At 50.7% G+C, this 18487-nt stretch overlaps 1 pseudogene; it reads right to left on the reverse strand.

Annotated features, from left to right (window-relative positions):
* Positions 1-3643: 3643 nt before the first annotated feature.
* LOC101545442 (aldo-keto reductase family 1 member C15-like) lies at positions 3644-14575 on the reverse strand (annotated as a pseudogene).
* Between the last annotated feature and the right edge of the window lie 3912 nt (positions 14576-18487).

The following is an 18487-nucleotide window of genomic DNA, read 5'->3' on the forward strand; positions in this document are numbered from 1 at the left end:
GCCAATACTAGCGCATGCTCCGCCGAGATTAGACCTGGGTGGCCACACTCTTGTGCGGCTGTATTGCTGCAGATCAACCAGAATCCGGATGAACTACTTTTGGTTCCAGAAACTGCTTGCAGCCATGTCTCTGGACTGTGAACTAAGCCATAGCCCCACTCTGGCCAAGGGCAGGAAATATCTCTTTCTCTCGTCCGGCGGTGTGGTGTCAACCATAATATGAGGACTATTTATTAAGCAGGCATGAACTTGGTGGCGCGGGAAGGAGGGGGAAAAAATTCTATGTACTTGACAGTGGAACTTCATATCTCTCCAGTCTCAGCAATGGAAAACTAATGATCAAATGCTTCATTGGCAGTAGGGCTGTCTTTCTTGGGGGAAAACTCCAACAATAGTGAGTTTTGTGTTGAATTATGGAAAGTAATCAAGGTAAAGAGAAAATGAAGTGAAATTTATCAATTATGCAGGCGGGGATGGGGGTGGGGGGACGGGTGTTGGCAGGTAGACTGGGGTCTTTGGTGGTGGAATATGGGCACAGGTGAAGGGACGGGTGTTTGAGTATTGTATAACCGAGACATAAGTCTGAGAACTTTGTAACTTTCCACATGGTGATTCAATAAAATAAAATTTTTTAAAAAGACACTTTATATATATATATATTTTTTGCTTTTTGGGTCATACCCAGTGATGCTCAGGGGCTACTCCTGGTTCTGCACTCAGGAATTACCCCTGGCAGTGCTCAGGGGACCATATGGGATGCTGGGAATCGAACCCGGGTTGGCCACGTGCAAGGCAAATGCCCTATCCGCCGTGCTATCGCTCCAGCCCCACTTTATATTCTTTTAACATTTAAATTCTCTTAATGTAACTCAACTTCTATCAGTATTGTTTGAACTAGAAGCAATTGCTTCAAATGTATACAAAGAAATTAATGCCAGAGAGCAAAAATTTGGAAACAAAAGGTAGTGATGGTAAACTTTCACTTGACCTTAAATCTTTTTTAAAACCTAATGTCATCTGAGCAAGAATATTGGAATAAGTCTGCAATGGAGTTTCAGAAGGCGCTCGAAAAAAGAATTCATTTTGATTAATCTGAGCAGTTAGAATATGGAAAGAAGAATAGAGTTATTCAGAAGAATAAATTCTTTAACACTACTTGCTCTCCACCACAAGGAAAATGGGATTAGTCTCCTGTATAACTGTGTCCAATAATAAATGATAAAAGGCATTAAAAGAGAGAATGCAAACACAAGATTCTCTAAGGGACAGTGTAAAAGAAGATCATGCCAAGAGACCAGAAAAACAAATACTATGAAAGAGAAAGTAAAAATATTGGACTGTATAAAAAAAACAAAAACTTTTGCCTGACAAAATGTACTATTAACAGAGTTAATAAGCAAATGTTAAATTTGGGAAATACTTATAAGGAAGATAAAAAGAGACATAAAGTCTAAGAGAATGCTTCAAAATGAACATGAAGAGCCAGAGATGTTAATCAAGATGGACTAATTTTAAAATTAACAATAAAATTACACACACAAATGTTATACATATATTTGACCGTGGTGGTGGTAAGAAATCATAGAGCCTTAAATCACAGGCAGATGAGAGGTGAGGCCAAGATGGCATTGGAATAGCCCCATAATCCACACCAGGTCTCAAAATCATGAAGCAGAAACAGTAAATATTCATTGGGAGAGGGATGCAGGGAAGGAAATCGAGAAACTCAGATTAATCCCTTATAGAGGAAAGTGAAAATTAATCAAAAACAGAGGGAAACTCAAACACTTAGAAATTAAACAAAAGTAAATTTAAAAGGATTTTGTGAATACGTAGCAAACATTATGGGAAAGGAAAAGAGAAAGAAGGAAAGAAGGAAGGGAGGGAGGGAGAGTACGAGGAAGGGAGGGAGGGACAAAGGGAGGAAGGAAGGAAGGAAGGAAGGAAGGAAGGAAGGAAGGAAGGAAGGAAGGAAGGAAGGAAGGAAGGAAGGAAGGAAGGAAGGAAGGAAGGAAAGAAGGAAGGAAGAGAGGGAGGGAAGGAGGGAGGGAGAGGAGAGATAAAATTGACACCAGAACTGTGGAGTTTGCCAAGAGACTTGAGCTGACCTGCAGGTGGTGGGTGGGGAAGGGTGTGGACAGTGTGGAAGGATGTGGACAGTGTGGAGGCAAGTGGGCGCTGGGCGGTGCAGCATCACAGGCCCTCATCACTAACGTGACCCTAAGGAAAGAGCAGCCGGCCAGAGAGCTCCCTTGGGAGAAGGCTTTGTGTGCAGGAGGCCCAGGTGGAACCGGCCCCATGCCAGCTACAGACAGTCGGAAAGACTCCCGGAGCACCAGCAGACACTGCACCCAGATGACTCAAAACTAACCAAAAGGAAAGAGAAAGTTTTTTTAAAAAAAAACAAATTAAACCAACCCCAGTATATGACCCAGCATTTGACCCAGCAATTGGCCTTTCATCTGATGCCCTTGGGACACTGAACGGAAGTTACTGCCCATCTCACGACATTGTGCTTCTCAGCCGCCCAAAGACAGAAGGAAGCTAAACGCCCAGTGACAGAGCAGGCGAGAGCTCCAGAGAGCACTGTGCGCAGACGTCGAAGGCACTGCATGGATGATGCTTGGGGAAGGAAGAGCCGTTACTCGTGGTTTCACACACACGGCACGGAAAGAACCAGCAAAAGAAACCAAGAAAACCTGCCAAACTCTGACAACACAGTAGGGTGACAGGAGGGAGAACAGGTGTACGTCAGTGGGGGCGGGGGACCTTGGGGCTGGGTGGAACACACCTGTCACTCATCCTGGACGGAACCAGAGCTCCTGAAGGTATAAACTAAGGCAATATGGACAGAACAAGAAACAGGGAGGAGCCCATGAAGGAAAACGGTCCCAAGTGTAGCAAAGGATTTCTTGTTGTTGTTCTCTTTCTCCTCCTCCTCCTCCTCCTCCTCCTCCTCCTCCTTCTCCTCCTCCTCCTCCTCTTCTTCCTCTTCTTCCTCCTCCTCCTCCTCCTCCTCCTCCTCCTCCTCCTCCTCCTCCTCCTCCTCCTCCTCCTCCTCCTCCTCCTCCTCCTCCTCCTCCTTCTTCTTCTTCTTCTTCTTCTTCTTCTTCTTCTTCTTCTTCTTCTTCTTCTTCTTCTTCTTCTTCTTCTTCTTCTTCTTCTTCTTCTTCTGTTTCTGCTTCTGCTTCTTCTGCTTCTGCTTCTGCTTTTGGCTACACCTTGTGATGCTCAGGGCTTCTCCTGGATTTGTAGTCAGAGGCCAGTCGATCATTCCTGGCTGGCTCTGGGAACCATGTGGCATGCGAGGGATTGAATCTGGGTTGGTTGCATGTAAGGAAAGTTCCTGACCTGCTGTACAATCTCTCTAACCCCTAAATTGTGTAATTGTCATGTGGAAAATTGAGGTTGTTTCATTCTTATTCTTTCTCCTTAATCTTCAAAATAAATGTAGTTTGCATGCCGAGTAATCTATGACTGAATAATCAGGACACAGTAACTTCAGTCTGCGTCTTTATTATTTCACTGTGAGAAACGGACAAGAGCGGCCGGGCTGACCTCTAAGGCACTGACCTTCCGTGCAGGCGGGTCCCTCCACACAGGCCCGGAGCTCCTGCCATGGGGTCCGTGACAGTGGTCTAGCTCAGTACTCATCAGCAAACAGGTGGTTGGGGCGGCCCATCGCACTGCGGGTGGAGGATGGGTCAGTGTGGCGGCCACCTTCTTGTGGCATCGACCAGGGTGCTCGAGGGGGGGTCAGAAACTCCCTTTACCTACCATGAAAAATTCTCCCAACACACGGAGAGGCCTGAGCAAGTCCCCCATCCCCTCTGAGTTCCACAGTCCAGGGGACACGGTGCCAAGGCCATGGGCGTGACAGAGACCCCAGTGTCTGAGCTGAAAGGGCCACGGCCCCAGGTTAGTCCCTCCTCGGGGCTCACGTGGTCCCTGGACAGGAGGGGCCCACGGGACCGCACTGAACTTCCCTCCCCCGAAGAACACTCAGCCCTGCCCCCTTGGGCCACTCTAAGGGACTTGGGGGTCCCAGAAACACCCCCACATGGGACCCCAGAGGGCGTTCAGCTCCTGACCTTGGAATGTTCCTTCTCTGTCACTCTGTGGTCAGCTCTCTCCTCTGCCTCCTTCTACATGTCTCTCCTTTGGGTGCCCTGCCCTGTCCCCCAGCTGTCCCGCAGCCCCTGGGGGTGGCCTTTGTGTGTGAGACAGAATCAGGGAGCATGTCCCTGAACAAAATGTCCAGGTTCAGGTCACAACAGTGATTTTACAGAGGTAATCAGGGTATTTTACGGTGGTTTCTAGGCCCAGTCCACCCGCTGTTGTCCACTCTGCTCCTTGGGCTGGACATCAGGTCTGTGAAGTCCAGAAGCTCAGTTCCAAGCCTCTAACTCCGAAAAACCTGTTCCCCCCAAACTCCTCACCCCCAACCCCTCCATTAGAATCAGGTACTTTTCCTTTTTAGATTCACTTACAAGCCCATTCTGAAACAGTGGAAGTTTCTGTTGAGGCCATCAATGACTTTTATGTCCTCCAGGTCAGTTCAAAGTCAAACACCTGCAGGAAGGAGAGAATTTCAGGGATCCTCCCCACCCTCACCAGGCAGTGCTTCTCCTGGCACAGGACACTCGGGATTGGGGGGGGGTGGCCAGCCTCCAGGGCTGCTGACCGCAGAGCCTGTCCCTCGCTTTCCTGCCTTGACTCTCCCGCATCCTGCTGTTTTCACTCACGAAACAAAGTCACTAGACTCAGCCACCCCAAGTCGAAGTGAATTTCTGTGAATTCAAGGGAAGTTTTTTTCTCTTTTAAACAGAAACTTGGGCCAACTGGGAAGTGTCCAGTCACTGAGCCACTTTTTTGGAGACTTTCCTTGCTCCACCTCCACTGGAATTGCAGCAAATATGCAGGGAGCAAGAACCCATTTGAAGGGTCTCTCCAGAATTGTTGGTTTCAGAAAAATCGCTCCCTGACCAACTGTGTGAGCACCCCACCTGCCAGGGCCCCCAAGTCTGGCTCCTTAGGTGCTGAGCCCTCGCAGTGTGTTTGAGTCTCACAGATCTAAGAGGCTGTGAGGAAGGTCTGTCTTCCCCAGGCTACAGCCCTCCCGTCTCCGGTAGGCAGTCCTGTCTGCATGGAGACTCCGCAGAGCAGACGTTAGCACCAAGAGTCTCAAAGGGGGAGGGCAATTTCAAGGGGAAAAGGCAGAGGCCCCTCACCACCACTTAGAGCAGCCCTGTTGCTCCTGAAAAGTCGCTCCAGACATCAAAGGGGCCATGGGCTCCGGAGGAGCTGCCCAGCTGAATGCCGACAGGAAGGCGGTGCTTGTCTCTCACTGCCTCGACGCCATCGAGCCACCCTGCAGATAGCTCCAAGGTTGCAGTGCACACCTTATAAATCAAGGCTAAATGTCCTCTTCTGCAAACACGCAGTGGACGCTGGCACACTGAGCCTCTTCTCAAACTGTGGTCAGTGAGCACGGTTCCGCAGAGTGCCCAAGGGTCTCGGAGAGCAGAGAGCACTGTCCATCCGAGGCATCAGGAGAGAGGAGTGGACTTGGGAGGACCCCTCCCCCGTGAACCTGCTCAGTCTCTGACCGGCAGGAGCTGGGCAGGGCCAGTGATCACGATGACCCAGAGGCTGACACTGTCCCCAGGTCCTGGCTGGTGTTCTCCTAATACCCAACTTCCATCTCAGGAGGAGAAGCTGGCAGAGCCGTGGCAGCACCATGGTGCCTCGGGTGGGACTGGGCAACCCTTGAGTCCTCAAAATAAGTACAACGTGTGTGGGCCGAGATGCCAAAAGGCTTCAGGAGGTGGAGAAGGAAGAGAGGAAACTGAATACCTTTGTGACTGGAGGGACCCAAAATTGGTGCCAGCCAGAGCTGAAGTGAGCTCATGTCACACCCAGGTGGGGACAGACAGGCCACAATTCACCAGACACTGCTCAGAGTCTCACGGCCCACTCTTGCCCACCCACAGGCACAAGGAGAAGAATGAACAGAAGGACGAGGGTCTTTGCTCAGAGGCGCGAGCCAGAGGGCCCAGCACCCTGCTCACTCACCACAGTGACCGCACCTGGAAGTTCTTCTTGATCCTCTTCTCACTGAAGCTCATGGCCAGCACCTCCTGCCCCCTACCTGCTGCAGATGGCAGCGCAGGGCCACCTGGGCGGGGCTGTGACTGTGTTTCTTGGAGATGGCCGTTAGGACCGGCTCCTCCAGGAGATACAGACTGTCCTTGGCGATCCTTAACAAAATACTAAATGTGGATGTGAAGTGTGTAAGGTGCATATTGGTTCCCCACCACCCCTATCCCTCAGGTCCCCAGAGAGACAATAATGTGTGCAGTCTCGGCACATGCCACAGACCTTCCTACACAGCCTCACCAGCCTGAAATAACCAACGTTTGCACCAGTGCACAGCTGGAAACAAGTATAGGTTCTGTGTCTGTTCCACGGGAGTACACGGTGCATGTGGAGTAGAGGATGAGGAGACAGCGTCTGGGACTCCTCTGCCCTGTGTTACCACAGCAGGTCGATGAGGTGGCTGAGAAAGAACTCACAGACAGGGGCCGCGGCGTGAAGGAGACAGCGGTGGGGAGCATGCCCGACACTTCGGAGGTGGCAGTGTTAGTTTCGCCACAGGGTGTAGACCACCCGTTTGCCAGACTTGGAGCATCCAGCGGACTCATAACTAGGCGAGCGTCTCTCCAGCCCGAGCAGAGCAGGCACGACCAAGAACCCGACATCCGTCCCCGGCACCTAAGAGCCCTAGAACTGTCGGTAGTGCCCGCGCGTCAATACCAAAACTCAGCTGCATAGTCAGCGGGTTGGGGTGAAGCAAGGCTGAGCAAAAGGCGGGAGCGTCGCCCTCACAGTAGGGGTCTGGCCGCGGGAGCTCACGGCTGTGCTGGGCCCTCGCTCCGCAGTCGGTCGCTGAACACCAGCACTAGGAGCTGACGCAGGAAACAGACGCTCTCATTAACATCGAGGGTCCCTGTGGGACCCCAGGGCGCTGTAGGCCACAAGAATGATGTCCCTGGCCCTGCAGAAGTCCAGCAGCTCCTGCTGGTTCAGGTAGGGGTGACACTCCACCTGCAGGACCGAGACACAGACTCAGGCCCCCAGGAAGCTCTCTGAGTCAGGAGCAGATGGGGAGCTTGTTCGGGTGCATCCTTCCCACAGACCCTCTCGCGGCCCGGGCATCTTTGCACTCGGCTGCGGAGAGTGCCGGCGGACCCCTGGGCACAGAGAGGGCAGGGAGGGGGCAGGGGCCCGCCCACGCCTCACCTGGTTGCACACGGGCTTGTACTTGAGCCCCGGCTTGCTGAGGATCATCTCCAGCAGTTTGCGGTTGAAGTTGGACACGCCGATGGACCTGGTCAGCCCGGCGTCTTTGCAGCTCTCCAGGGCCTGGAGACGGCGCACGGGAAGCCCTGTCGTCTGTGTGCGCCCGGTGACCGGGTCCCCAAGACCTCCCTTTCCACAGGCGGGTCCCTGCTGCTGCGGCCATGTCCCTGCCCTCACCCCAGCCGTGTCCATGCATGGGACCTGGTTTAGGGGGCCCTCAGGGGGTGCTCTGGGCTCATGCAGGGCCAGGATAGGACTTCTTCAGGCCAGGTGCATCCTCAACACCTCGGGCTTCTCCTTGCCCCGTGGAAGCTCCCTAACAGGCACCAGCATGGCCGAGAGACTGGGGCATGTCCGCGGCGGGTGTGTGCCTGCCCCAGGATGGGGGGCCTGGACAGGTTCCCAGGGTTCTTGACCCCCAACCTAGCACAACCACTGCTGAAGCCACAGCCCCTGCCTCCTGGGGAGTGAAGACTGCCACTTAGCCCCCCCCCACGGGCAGTCTCAGCCAAGCCCAGTTAGGGGTCTTGCTCCTGAGACGAAGAGCCCCAGCACCCCCAGAGCTCAGGGGAGAGCTCTATCTGCACAGAGAGGGAACAGCCAGTCCTGAGTGCCGGCGACAGAGGACAAGCCTCTTCCTCCTGACACTGACTGTCCGGGTGGCGGGCATCCCCGGCTGTGGGGCCGCACTCACCTCCCACGTCTGACACAGGTCCAGTGTCAAGGATCAACTTCCCCCTGGTGTCCTTGGGCAGGAGGTCCTCCCGCGGCTGCAGGGCAGAGAGAGGACAGGGGAGACGTCTCACTCACAGCAGCTTCACAGCTCAAACATGCACAGAGAGTGTGTACACGTGTCATATGCTTGTCCTTGTGTGCACATACGTGTACATGCGACCATGGCCCGTCCCCAGGGCCCCATCTGCCCTGTCTTTGGGAACAGGCCCTTTAGTGCGAGGGTGGGGACGCAGGGGGCAGCTGTGGGGGCAGCATCTGTGCTGACAGCTTTGCTGGGCGCCCTCAGTCTGCCCCGGGTCTTTGAGGAGCCTGGTGGCAAGGGCCTGGTGGCACCTGTGTGTCTGTCACAAATGGCAGCAGGGCTTGGCTGTTCTGGGCGGGGAGCTGAGAGGTCCCTGATTTTATTCCCTGGGACGGAGGAGCAAACATCTGGAGGTGCTGAGAGAGATCCTCATTACAGGTCCTCATGCTCAGCAACCTTCAGTTTTCCCTTAGGCTGTGAAAACAGTATTTGCGTCTCCTCTTTATCCTCTTGAGTTTCCATTTTTGTTTTCCGGCTTCTCCCAGCAGCGCTCAGGACTTGGTTTCGACTCTGCCCTCTGGGATCACTCATGGTGGGCTCGGGGACCTTATGTGGTACCAGGGATGGAACCCATGTCAGCCACCAAGACAAGTGCCCCCCCTGCTGTGCTGTTGCTCTGGCCTCCAAATTCATGGTTTTTGTTTGAACTTCTCTAGCAAACGCATAGAGCCCAGTTTACTATGGCCCACATTCATTCCGCTCCCTGTCCGTTTCCCCCTTTAAAACTTTTTTCTCTCATTATATTTTTATTTTGAATTTCAAGTCTTGGGCATTTCCTATTTATCATGTGAGGACACTGGTTAATCACAGAAGGTCACTGATGGGGAGTCACGACCCTTTGCTGGCATGAGGTAACTGGGTACAACAAATCCCAAAGGGTTAACCCTGCTGTGGATGAGCAAGCCAGGCTAAAACCTAAATAATTAAGAATGTTTAAAGTTGGCCTGTCGTTATAGCTCAGCATGTAGGGCATTGGCCTTGCACATGGCCAGCCTGGGTTCGATCCCTGGTATCCCATGTGGTCCCCCAAGCACTACTAGGAGAAATTCCTGAGCACAGAGTCAGGAGTAACCCCTGAGCATCGCCAGGTGTGACCTAAACAGAAAAAAAATTATTTTAATTAAAAAACTAAACTTAAATAAGAGTGTTTAAAGTAGACAGAGTGGTAGGGTGCTTTGATGGAGAGAAACATTAATACTGATGGTGAATGGAGAATTGTTTATCTGAAACTCTATTATTAACAAACTCCATTATTGACAAAATATCATAGTGCTGAAATAAACTTTCTCAAAATGTGTCTTAAGGACAGTGATAAAGAAAGGTTGGACTTCTGTGTTTATTGTAATTCTAAAACACAATCATACATAATCATTTGCTTTCTTGGGCTGGAGCGATAGAACGGTGGGGAGGGCGTTTGTCTTGCACAAGGCCGACAGGGTTACGATTTCTCCATCCCTCTCCGAGAGCCCAGCAAGCTACCGAGAGTATCCTGCCCTCACGGCAGAGTCTGCAAGCTCCCCGTGGCGTATTCTATATGCCAAAAACAGTAACAAGTCTCACAATGGAGACATTACTGGTGCCCGCTCGAACAAATCAATGAACAATGGGATGACAGTGCTACAATGCTACAGTTAAACAATATTGCATCAATATAAATTCATAATAGGAAAACATATGTGAGTGATGAAAGGGCCCCATGGTCAAGGAGAAAGAGAAGTTTAGCAACTGTGGTCGCCACATTATCCTTCTTACCTGGCCTAGCAGGCCACATGGTCAGAGACTGGCCTGGGAGTGATAAAACGTCACCTCCTATGAGCAAAGCCCAGCTGCCTTCATAGCTATCAGCACGCAAATGATGAAGAGGGCCATGTAGTCCAGGCCCAGTTTCTTCAGGGACCTTTCCAGGCACTGGCGGACCAAATGTGGCTAAAGGAAAGTCTGCCCAAGCTGCAGGGACCAAAGAAATGGCCCGTTGGTTAGAGTCTCACTTCTTCAGGGACCAAATTCATCTTAGGTGTTAAAAGTGTGAAAAATTGGGACCTGGGAGATTAATGAAAGGACTGGATTGTACACCTTATATGGACCCCAGAAACCATTCCAGCACCACAGGGTCCCCTGAGCACCAAGCCCAGAGTAACAACACAAATACCATCAGGAATGTTGGAAAATTAGTGAATAAGTAAAGTGGGAATGTGTGTGCACTATTCGGATGAGGGGGGAGGAAGAGCTAATGGCCAGCAGCCACAGGACCCGACTGCTCAGCCCTCACGGCCGACAGGGGATGGTGTCCTCACGTGAAGACTCCCAGGCACTAGAGAGGGGCATTAGCAACGGGGGACTTGGCAATGAGCAGCAGGTTTCATCGAATCTTCAAGTCCCCCCTCTCCTCCGCATCTCCACACAGAGCTGTGGCTGTGGGAATGACCGATGGCCTGTGGGGTCCAGGAAACTGAGAGGAGGTGGGGGCCTTCCACGGGGTCAACCAAGCTCGGGGGCCACCTGGACCTCACTTGGTGCCCACCTGCCTGAGAGCTGAGAGCCTGTCAGAAAAGCAGCTCTATGGGTTTCATCAGATAAGTCGGCTGTAAATCTTTTTTTTTAAATTTTATTATTTTTAAAATTATTTATTTTATTGAATCACCATGTGGAAAGTTGCAAAGTTCTCAGGCTTATGTCTCAGTTATACAATATTCAAACACCATCCCTTAACCAGTGCCCATATTCCACCACCAAAAACCCCAGTATACCTCTCACCCCCGCCCCCCCCCACCCCCACCTGCGTAACTGATAAACTTCACCCCATTTTCTCTTTCCCTTGATTACATTCCATATTTCAACACAAAACTCACTATTGTTGTTGGAGTTTCCACACCAGAAAAACAACCCTACTAACAAGGAAGCATTTGATAATTAGTTTTCTATTGCTGAGAATGAAGAGATATGAAGTTCAAACCGCGGCCGCACGGTTTAGGATTTCTGTATTTTAGTATTTTAGTAATTAAGTCCAGGGAGATTTATGTTAGAAATTGCATCATTTCCCTTCCTGGGGCAGTATGGGGCAATGGCTTAGTTCACAGTCTAGAGATATGGCTGCAAGCAGTTTCTGGGACCAAAAGTAGTCTAGCTGGCCTCCGGGTCGTGGTCAATCAGCAGCAGAGCGGCCGCACCGAAGTGTGGCTGCCCAGGTCGAGTCTCGGTGGAGTGCACGCCGGTATCGGCCCCAGCCCGAGACTGCCCAAGCATCCCGCTGTTCCAAGTACATAACTCTCTCTTTTTTTGTTTCTCCTTCCACGCCACCAAGTTCATACCTGCTTATAGTCCTCTTAATATGGAGGACGCCACGCTGCTTCTCCCCGACAAGGGAAAGAAAACCGAGAGAAGAATATTTCCCCTCCTCGGCCTGCGTGGGGCAGTGGCTTAGTTCACAGTCTAGAGACATGGCTGCAAGCAGTTTCTGGGACCAAAAGTAGTCTAGCTGGCCTCCGGATCATGGTCAATCAGCAGCAAGGTGGCCGCACCAAAGTGTGGCCGCCTGGTCGAGTCTCGGCGGAGCGTGCACCGGTATCGGCCCTGGCCCGAGACTCGGCTGTAAATCTTAAGGATGCTCCTTTACAGACAATTTCTTTCTTTGATCTTGCTTCTTTCAGAATTTTGTCTCTATCTATGGTTTTCGTCACTCTGATCAAGATGTGTCTTGGAGTATTTTGTTTTGTTTTGTTTTGTTTAGTATTATTAGTTTATTTTTAATTAGAGAGTCATCGTGAGGGTACAGTTACAGATCCATACATCATTGTGCTCATGTTTCCCCCATACAAAGTTCGATAACCCATCCCTTCACCAGTGCCCATTCTCCACCACCAGTAAACCCAACATCCCTCCCCCCCTCCCCAGTCCCGTCTCCCCCCACCCCACCCTGCCACTATGGCAGGGAATTCCCTTTTGTTCTCTCTCTCTGATTAGGTGTTGTGGTTTGCAATAAAGGTGTTGAGTGGCCATTGTGTTCAGTCTCTAGTCTGTATTCGGCCCGCATCACCCTTCCCCCACATGACCTCCAACCACATTTTACTTGGTGGTCCCTTCCCTGAGTTACCCAGAATGAGAGACCAGCCTTGTCTTGGAGTATTTTTAATTGGATTCTTCTAGTTGGTATCCTTTGGGCCTCCTGAATCTGGTCACATGTGCTTTTCAGCTGTGGATGGGTGCTCTATCATTGTATGAATGAAACTCAAACACGAAAGTTTTATAACTGTATCTCACTGTGATTCAATAAAAAAAAACTTAAATTAAATTTTAAAAAAAGTAAAGTAGCTCTGAGAGTGCACAGAATGCTGGTCACCTCAGTGTCAGGGAAGGGAGTGCCTTGTCCTCTCACAATGGCAGGGAAGTCCACTCAGGATCTGGTGCCTCCATCAGAACCATCAAAGGGGGACAGAGGAGGAATCTGGACACACCTCAGGACCTGGGACCTCCCGTGGGCAGCAGGGCTTCCCTCAGACAACAGCCCCTGAGTACCTTGGTGGTGTAGAACAAATCCTCCCGCCTCACGGTGCCGTCAGCCATCTTCGCGCGCATCGCCTCCCCACCTCCTCCTCGTTTCCATAGAAATAGGCAGCATCGAGCTGTTAGAAAAAATGAGGTCATGAACTTTGCATATAAGTGGATCAACATGGAAAGTATCATGCTAAGTGAAATGAGTCAGAAAGAGACAGACAGACATAGAAAGATTGCACTCATCTGTGGAATATAGAATAATAGAGTAGGAGACTAACACCCAAGAATAGTAGAAATAAGTACCAGGAGGTTGACTCCATGGCTTGGAAGCTGGCGTCACATTCTGGGGAGAGGGCAGCTCAGATAGAGATGGGAACACCAAGTAAAATGTGGTCGGAGGTCATGCGGGGGAAGGGTGATGCGGGCTGGATGTAGACTAGAGACTGAACACAATGGCCGCTCAACACCTTTATTGCAAACCACAACACCTAATTATAGAAAGAGAACAAAAGGGAATACCCTGCCACAGTGGCAGGGTGGGGTGGGGGGAGATGGGATTGGGAGGGTGGGAGGGATGCTGGGTTTATTTGTGGTGGAGAATGGGCACTGGTGAAGGGATGGGTTCTCGAACTTTGTATGAGGGAAACATGAGCACCAAAATGTATAAATCTGTAACTGTACCCTCAATGTGACTCACTAATAAATAAAAATAAATAAATTTAAATAAAATTAAAAAGCAAACAAACAAAAAAGAAATAGGCAGCATCAATGTGCCGGAAGCCAACATCAATGGCCACTTGGGTGGCCTCACGGACTTTGCTCTTTGGAACCTTCAAACCACGAGTGAGGAGGACAGTCGGCCTCCCACCTCAGGGGGAGCGTTTCCCCAGCTCCTCTCAGGGAACACTTGAGGGTCTCGTGTCACCTCCTCCCTGAGGCCCTCCAGCCTCTGCAGCTCCCCCTCCCTGCCCTCACACTCCCCTTCTCCTCATTAGGGGTGGCCCTGAGCCCGGGGAGGGAGCTGGTGCCAGGGGCAGCCAGAGTCTCCACCTCCTCAAAGCCCAGCACAGGCCCATGGGGTCCCCTCAACCTCCCCCCTCCCACAGGAGAACTGCAGCTGCCGCCCCTGGATTCCCTCTGAGGGATGGTGACGGCCTCCTGGTTGCTTGGACCCCAGAGAGCAGCCAAGGGGTCCCTCTGCTTCTGCCCCTGAAACACCAGGAGCTTCTGGGGTCACCTCCCCCTTCTGGCGTCACCTCAGCACCCGGGACAGAGGCAGCCCCTGCAGAGAAAGCAGAGCGGGTGCCAACAGGCTCCTTCCCTGGGCCCAGCAAGCCAAGTGCACTTTGCCTGCAGATATTGGGGCTAAAATTTCTGTTGTCTAGACGGGAAGGGACAGACACTCGGACTCTGGACTATGTGACTGCACCTGAGAGGTGAAGTCAAGAAGGACACTGCGGGTCGTGAGTCCCGAGCTCCTTCCAGACACCCTAGCCCGGGGATGCTGTGCAGGTGTGCTGCTGACCACAGTGGCCTCCGGACTCTGCCTCCGGGGCACTATCTGCCCAGGCCCCCCAGAGCTCCCGGAGGGGGGTCAAGGCCTCGGGGGAACCCAGCCCAGCGCCCAACATCCTGGTGGTCCTCAGGGAGTCCCTACAGATCAACCCTGTGCCCCAGGCATCCTTTCCTGAAACTCCCGAGCCAGGAAGCCCACCCAGCCCCCTCTGTGCACAGACACCCTCCCGGCCCATCTACTTTAGCGGGAGCATAAATGCCAAGATGCAGCACTGGCTTGCGGTGCCCGTCATTCAGCCTCACGCTCCGGTTGCCCTTTAGGTCCACCTCGCGCAGTGTTGCTGCCCGGTCTCGGCCATTTCTGGCTGAGCCCAGCGAAAGGTGGGCCATGGGGTTTTTATGCTTCCGGGCAGTGAGGTGGCCCTGGGCATGCCACCAGCTACTTTGCCATGGAGGTAGAGCCAGGCCTTGCCTGACCAGCGCCTTCCAGTGTGTGTGTGGGCGGCATCTCGGGGCACTCCCCGTGCCGGCAGGGCCTCTTGGCCTGTCCAGCCGCCAAATGCTCCCAGGTCACTCCCATGATGGCACCAGGGCTGCAGGCAGGGCCCTTCTCCAGAAGCCCCACAGAGCTCATGCTCAGGATGGCCTCGCCCTGCCCAAAGCCCAGGCTGAGATACACAAGTGGTTTCTTCTCCTTCCCTCCTCCCTCCTCCCTCCCTTCCTCTCTCCATTGTTCCTTCCTTTCCTCTCTTTCTTCCCTTCTGTCTTTCTTCCATGCACCTTTGAACATTCAGTTCCTCATAGTTGAATGCATCGTTCAAGAAACTGCTAAATCCCAGAGGCCTCCATGCTAGACCCTAAACGCAGGACCCCTCTCCACATCCTTCACTTTCTCTCTTCCATCCTCCATCTACTCTTAATTTCATCTTTCTTTGATTCTTTCTCTCTGGTTTTTTCACTGGTTTTTCTCTTTCACGTAAGAACAGACACAGACACACATACTCACGCACATACTCACACACTCACACACATTCACATACAAACACACTCACACTCACACATTCACACAGACTCACACTCACACACTCACACATACACATACACACACATACTAGACCACTGAGGTGGTCCCAGTATGCTGTGTAATCTCCAGGCTGATAGCTAATACACCAGGGCTAATCCAGAGTGTGCATATCTGTTTACTCATGGACCATATCAGCACCTCAGGGCAGTCCCAGCCCCACACAGGCTGAAGCAACACAGCATCCGCCAAAGCCAACTCAGATTCCAGTATCCACACACGTGATCTTTTATTTTATAAATTTTTTTTATTGAATCACCATGAGGTATACAGTTACAAAGTTGTTCGTGACTGATTTTCAGTCACACAGTGTTCCAATGTCCATCCCTTCACCAGGGCACATTTCCTGCCACCAATGTCCCTGTTTTCCCTCCGGCCCGCCTCTCCCCCCACCCCCTCAGCCTACCTTTAAGGCAGACACTTTTTTTTCTCCCCTGCCCCCATCATTTTCCTTTTAGACACTATAGGGGAAACTCTCTTTCCAAATTTATGAAAGATGTGCTTCAAGAAGAATATTTTTTCTCAGATGAAGTTCTTAAATATAAAAGGAAAAAGTAATCAAATAAATTGGCAAATAATTTTCTGTATTAAATGGTATGATAATGTCTAATTTGTAAAAAAGAATGAATAAAACAAAAGAAACATAATATGTATAGTAGTTTTTAAGTCGGATGCCATGGCAGGGGGTAGGGGAGTGTTGAACAGAATCTGTTTTAAGTTCTTTGTAATGTTCTAAGGGGATGGAAAAATTTATCAATTAACTAAGAAATTAATTTAAGGGGCCGGAGCGATAGCACAGCGGGCAGGGTGTTTGCCTTGCACGTGGCCGACCTGGGTTCAATCCCCGGCATCCCATATGGTCCCCCAAGCACTGCCAGGAGTAATTCCTGAGTGCAAAGCCAGGAGTAACCCCTGAGCATCGCTGGGTGTGACCCAAAAAGAAAAAAAATTAATTTAAGTAGGGTATAAATTTTTTTAAGAGAACCACTAAAATAAATTTCCAAAGTAATTGGGCAAAATACTATTGGAATAAGAAAACAAATGCAATCCAAAGGCAATAAAAGGGAATAAACTAAAAGAAGTAAGTAGAACAAGATAGAAATAAATTCAAATGTATTTCTTTATTGAGCACAATAAATATTAGTGGACCAAACCAGTGAAGTTCTTCACAGTTCACTTTAATAGAGTATTCTAACAATGTAAAATTTAAAAAAGGGTAGTGTGAGAAATGAGATTATGAGATTTACTGAACCAATCTAAACAATGAACATAATTGTAAAGCACACACGTGATCTTGACTCAACATGTGTCAGCAGAATCCTGGCTGCACCCATTGATAATCCGCACAGAGATCCAGCTGAGTCATGCCTACTAAGCAGTCAAGGGCTACAAAATCTGCAAACTCGCATCTCCTCCCACGCAGGAAGTTGATGGGAAGTAGGACCCAGCACCACGGGGGACACGCACGCAGGATGCTGGGAGAACAGACCGTGGACGCAGCCCACCCAGCTCTGAGTGGGGCAGGCGCTTCTGCAGTGACCTGCGGGGGCTCCCAAGTGACTCACACTCAGGACCCCACACGCACTCAGCCAGCAGCTCCCACGGGCAAGACACAGGCCACGGCGCCATGCGAGGGTCTCTCCAATGAGCTCAGTGCCCAGCACGGGATGGGAGAGTCCAGGAGGGGAGCGCAGCGTGAGGAATGGGCCGAGGCGAGAAGGCGGGCAAGGTGTACGCAGAGCGGCAGGAGGAGGGGTGAGCCCGGGACTTGTTTTAGCTGGAGAGAAGAACGCAGAGCCAGGGGGCAGGGTGGGAGATACAGTTCTGGGGCTCACAGTCCCTCTGGAAGTATTTGCGCGTGCCAGGAGGGAGTGAAGAAGAAAAGGTGGAAGATGGTGCCGGTCCCCCACCAGAGTAGGGACGTGAGATGCAGCTCACAGAGCAGGGCTGAGCAGGGCAGAGAGCGGGCATGGGGAGTTCGTCTGACGGGGTCCTGTAGGAGCAGCCTTTTCTATCTGGTTGGATTTTGGAGCGAGCCCACGGAATAGTGTCCATGAGTCAGAAAGAGAGAGACACACATAGAAAGTTCAAACTCATCTGTGGAATATAAAGTAACAAAATGGGAGACTAACACCCAAGAGTATTAGAGATAAGGACCAGGAAGTCTGCTCCACTGCTTGGAAACTGGCCTCACATACTGGGGGAAAAGGCAGATCAGATAGAGAAGGGAAAACCAAGTACAGGATGTTGGGAGGTCTCATTCAGGTTGTCAAATGGGTGCCGAAAGTTACTATAGACCAAACACGCTGGCCACTCAATACCTCTATTGCAAACTACGACACCCAAAAGGAGAGAGAGCAAAAGAGAATGCCCTGCTGCAGAAGCGGGTTGGGGAGGTGGGGGATGGATGGAGATGGTGGGAGGGATACTGGGAACATTGGTGGAGGAGAAAAGGCACTGGTGGCGGGATGGGTAAACTATCATTGTATGATTGAAATGCAAACACGAAAGTTTGTAAGTTTGTAACTGTACCCCACGGTGATTCACTAATAAAAATTTTTTTTAATAAAATAGGCTGTTTTCAAAGTTACCAGCATTGTCTCAAAAAGGAACATGCCACTTTCATTCTAATTAAGTTAACTAGTTAAAAAACTCACCTTTTGAATGGTTCAGTGATTGGTCAGGAAGAAAAAGGGGTTTGGGGCAATGGTTCTTCTACCAAATGTCCATTTCAAGGGAAATCGCAACGTTCAGGACTGATGGCCTATAATCAATCTATGCGATGGCACAAGCATTGCAACATGCTTTCCAGGAACTGCTGCTACCGAATGCTAAGTATTTCTTCTGACTCCAGGCCTCAACTTGTTGTTCGTTGAAATGCTAGGTCAGATTCACCGAGGATCTAGATTGGCTTCCCAACAAGATCCACGTTGATTCCTCGGTCCCTGAACACACATTTGTCTACTTGTGACTTCTCCTCACAGAGCAAGCAAAGGATTTCTGGGTCCTACCTGGAAGTACATTTTGTGCAGTGTTGCAGGACTCACTGTGAGGAATAAAACACTACGAAATTACAGAATGTATTGCTCAACCTGTAGTGCATAGAAGGTTGGTGTAAGGTAGGGCCCTTGATTAAAACTTAGTGTGCCCCAGAAAGTAAAGACATAAGGGGTATGATTCTAAGGAACACCAGTGATAGAAACACCAGGCTCATCATCCAA

This window comes from Sorex araneus, chromosome 5, assembly GCF_027595985.1.
Source record: "Sorex araneus isolate mSorAra2 chromosome 5, mSorAra2.pri, whole genome shotgun sequence".
NCBI lineage: Eukaryota > Metazoa > Chordata > Mammalia > Eulipotyphla > Soricidae > Sorex > Sorex araneus.